Source organism: Desmodus rotundus, chromosome 3 (assembly GCF_022682495.2).
Source record: "Desmodus rotundus isolate HL8 chromosome 3, HLdesRot8A.1, whole genome shotgun sequence".
Taxonomy (NCBI): Eukaryota; Metazoa; Chordata; class Mammalia; order Chiroptera; family Phyllostomidae; genus Desmodus; species Desmodus rotundus.
In genome coordinates this window covers 78,475,420-78,479,835 of record NC_071389.1, presented here as the reverse complement: position 1 = coordinate 78,479,835, position 4,416 = coordinate 78,475,420, and the positions used below count along the sequence as shown (strand labels likewise).

General features: G+C 38.7%; 1 pseudogene; it reads right to left on the bottom strand.

Moving 5' to 3' along the window:
• Positions 1–2,401: 2,401 nt before the first annotated feature.
• Positions 2,402–2,968, bottom strand: LOC112309060 (exosome complex component CSL4 pseudogene; annotated as a pseudogene).
• Between the last annotated feature and the right edge of the window lie 1,448 nt (positions 2,969–4,416).

Below are 4,416 nucleotides of genomic sequence, written 5' to 3'. Positions count from 1 at the left end.
GCATTTTTAAATGGATCATCTCCTTTACTATGGACCAGGCACTGTACTAAGCCTTTTCATGTGTGACAGAAAAAATTAATCAATAATTATTCATAGCCTCATCCCTTTTCCATCTGTCCAAAAGGATTCTGTGCTGCTCGTTTGGTTTACAGTTCTTTGCAGAATCAGGACGTGGGGCAGAACTGAGAGAAACCAAGAATGGCTGGAGTGATGTGTGTTAGAAAGGACATTTCTAGTGGAATAGAATGCAGTAGGGAGGTGAGAAAAGGAATGAGATAGGAAGCCTAGGTTGAGCAGTGACATGAGCTTGGGCTCTTTGAGGAGTTTGGAAAAAGAGAAGAGATGTGGGGAAGATGGGAAACCATTACTGGGAGAGAGAGTGAAAAAAAAAAGGTTCAAAAGGAGTTTGCTGCATACTAGGGTTAAAAGTCATATTTGAAGGGAGTTAAGTTTTAATAGCTTTTAAGTAAATTTTAGTAACCAGCATTCTTCCTTATTTCAGTAACTTAAACAATTTTTTTTCCTTAGTTTGGCAGCTTAATTTTTTTTTTGTGCTATTATAATTCTGTTCACTGTCACAAGTTTTGCTCCATCTTTAACCCAAGATCTTGTCACCATTTTCTCTCTTTTCATTTCACATTAATAATCAGTCAAATAACTGCTCAGGTCACTCTCTAAAATGTCAATTTTTTAAAATTCATAGAAAATTGCTGTAATTAACCAGACCCTCCAAATTTGGCAATGTACGAAATGTCCCTTAAGCCCTTTCCACACACCAAAGTGGGAGAACATGTGGATGCTATCTGAAGACTTTCCTGAGTAAAACTGTAGAAGTTGTCATTCCCCCAGCCTGAGTTATTTTGGGCACAGCTGCTCTCAACAGTGAACTTGTGACAGGAAATCAGTCAAAGCAGGCTGATTCAACAACTTACAGCTCAAAGGGGCTTGTGCTGCCCCCTGGGCGTCTCATACTTCCAGAGCTGTGAAGACAGAGGAGTGTCTACCAGCCCTGAAGAAGCATGAGATCCTGGAAGGGACGTGCGGGACCGGGGCACAGTCAGAGAAATGGGGCTTGCCTGCAAATTAAACAGCCAGTCTGCAGAGACCTGAGTCACCACCAGGCACTGCAAATTATTAATACCCAGTCCTGCTACATCCTTGGAATTTGCGAGGCAGTGCCTCACCAGCTGAAGCTGAGTTTTCCAGCTAATGACTTTGCCAGTACTGAAAAAGGTGCGAACAACAAGAGAATTAGTCAGGATCTGTCCCAGGGAGACAGTCTCAGCTGCTCATTTCCTTCTTTCTCAAAGTGAATGTGACACCTGACGCCAAGTCATCCAAGAATCTTAGGGCATCTGGCAAGCTAGTGAGTTGAAATTTTATCGTTGAGTCAGCTTGTTTGGTTGTTTTCATAATTAAAATCTTGCAAATTGAACCTTTCTGAAATCTTAGATTTAACTTTCTAATTGTGCCAATATCTTCAGATTAATTGAGTGAAAATCTTTCACCAATAATAAACAACCCTCTTATTTTATAGGATTTTAATACATCTTCTGAGTCCATTAAAAGTAAAGTGAATAATAACTGTATTTCTGATTTTTTTTCTCGTTACGAATATCTACTACCACTGGGACCTGAGGCTGCAAGGCTAGACACAGATGTGATAATCAACAATACACCTGGACTCAAAGGAAGAGGGAACTTGGAAGATGGACAAGCAGTCGATTGTGTCCTGTTCTCCTGTTAGGGCCACTGCCCAGGTGCTAAGGGTTAGTCTAGGCATTCCTGTCAGTACCATCTGAGTCACTTTGCACGTATGTGTCTTGTCACTGCCCCATCTCAGGAATATCCACTTCCTGTATCCACTTCCAGCTGCTTTTGTCTCACTGGTTTCCAGTTGCTTCTCTGATGGAAAAGACAAAAAGGTGATGCAGGGAGTGGCATTTGTGCTAATGATATGTGTCCAGGACTCAATCATGTTTCAGATGTTTCTCTCAGCTTATTAAGAAATTAAGGTGGTAGATGAACCCAAAGTTTTTATTAATTCTTTTTTATCATAAAGTCCTTTTAATAAAAATGTTTTCAAAAAATATATATTTTCTTTGTCACAGCTAAAAAAAAACACATTTATAAGGCTGTCAGAAGGAATAGGGTATTTCCAACATTATACAGTTTGTTTATGGAAACTCCAGAAGAGAAATTTCTCACTCCAGAGAATGGAATCCACTGAAAGGTTCACAAGAAAAATATTCCACCTACAGAGTATATTCTGGCAGACTTTTCTAAGGTTGGTTGCTGGCTGACCCAGGTGTTTGAATAAAGACAATGGTGTCTTACTGTTACTTTCATACATGTACTCTTGGAAACAGCTTACCCACTCCTTGGGGTAAAATGTGGCTTCTTAAGTCTGCAAGAATTCAGGCTGTACTTGGGCCACTTTCCAGAACTCTTTATTGTGGGTCATAGGGCACCACATCTCAGAGCAGCTGACGGGAATCATCGGGATATCTGTGGGCCACTGCCACCCCTAGTTCATTTTTGGCAACAGTCAGGAGGTAACTGGACTGTGTGTCGCCTAGGGAGGTCATTTTGGCCAAGACAATGTCACCTGGGCAAAATGTTCATAAATTTAAACCTTGTCTTTTTTAGTAGCTCAGACGTCTTCCTTGCAAATAGTCCCTCAAAAAGAGTTCTTAAGTGGTGTGGACCCCACAGGTAGGATGTGTGCACTGATGCTAGAGACCTTACAGGTTACGATCCCCACCCCCCCACCCCCAGCAGTAATTGGGACTTTGTGTGTCTCATCACAGACACAGCAGGAAGCATATGTTCTCGCTGCTCTTCATCATGCAGCAACAAGCATCAAAAAGATGTAGCCACACTGGGTGTAGGTGCAGCTGCCTGGGCTGCCCTCCTCCGAGTTACACAGCCAGTGGCTGGGGATGCAGTTCCTCAGAGGTGGCGCCATGACTTCCACTGTCCCAAGCCCCTTGGTTTTTAAATTATAGTCGACATACAATATTAGATTAGTTTCAGGCATACAACATAGTGATTTGACATTTATATACCTATGAAGTGATCACCACGATAAGTTTAGTGACCATCTGTCACCGTACAAAGCTATTATGATATTATTGACTCTACTCCTTGTGCTGTTCACTACATCCCTGTGACTTACATTATAACTGGCAGTTTGTACCTCTCATTCCCCTTCACCTTTTCTGCCCAACCCCCACCCCTTCCCTCTGGCAACCATCAATTTGTCTCTATCTATGAGTTTGTTGCTATTTTATTTTGTTTGTCTATTTCACTTTTCAGATTCCACATGTGAGCGAAATCATACAGTATTTTTCTCTGATTTTCAGTTAGCATAAGAGATGTTATGCTAAGTGAAATAGGTATTATGCTAAGTGAAATAAGTTGGATATCCAAAGTATATTTATTTTTTTAACTTTTAATTTAAAAATTTTCAGTTAAAGTTGACATTAAATATTACACTAGTTTCAGGTATACAGTATAATGATTAGACATTTATTTAACTTATGAAGTGATCCCCTTGGTAAGTCTAGTACCCACATTACATCATATATAGTTTTTGCAATATTATTGACTAAATTCCTTATGCTGTAGTTTACATCCTGGTCACCATTTTGTAACTGCCAATTTGTACTTCTTAATGTCTTCATCTTTTTCACACATCCCCTACTCCCCTTCCCCCATCTGGGAACCATCAGTTTGTTCTCTATATCTGTGAGTTTGTTTCTATTTTATTTGTTCGTTTATTTTGTTTCTCAGGTTTCACATATACATGAAATCACTTGGTATTCATCTTTCTCTGTCTGACTCATTTCACATAGCACAATACCCTCTAGGTCCATCCATGTTGTTGCAAAGGGTAAGATTTTATATTTTTTTATGGCTGTGTAATGTTTCATATTGAGTACATTCTCTTTATCCATCTTCTGATTTGAGCATTTAATCTATATTCATTTAAAGTAATTATTGAAAGGTACGTAGTTATTTTACTATATTTTATTACTTGTTTCCTGATTGTTTTTGTTGTTCTCTTTTCCTTTCTTATTATCTTGCTTTCTTCTCTTTTATGTTGATGACTCTCTGTAGTGTTATGTTTGAAATCTTTTCTCTTTATTTTTTTATATCTCTTGTAGATTTTTGGTTTGTGGTTACCATGTGTTTCATATATACCAAGCTATGTTTATAACAATTTATTTTAAGATGATGGTCACTTAAGTTTGAACACATTCTAAAATCCCTACCATTTTTTACTCACCTCCACCATGTTTGGGTTTTTGTCATTATTTTTTCATTCGTGAGTGTGAATGTGTATGTCCCTTAATTTACTGTTATAATTACACATAATCTTCCTATTCTTGCTTTTTAACCTTTGTACCAACT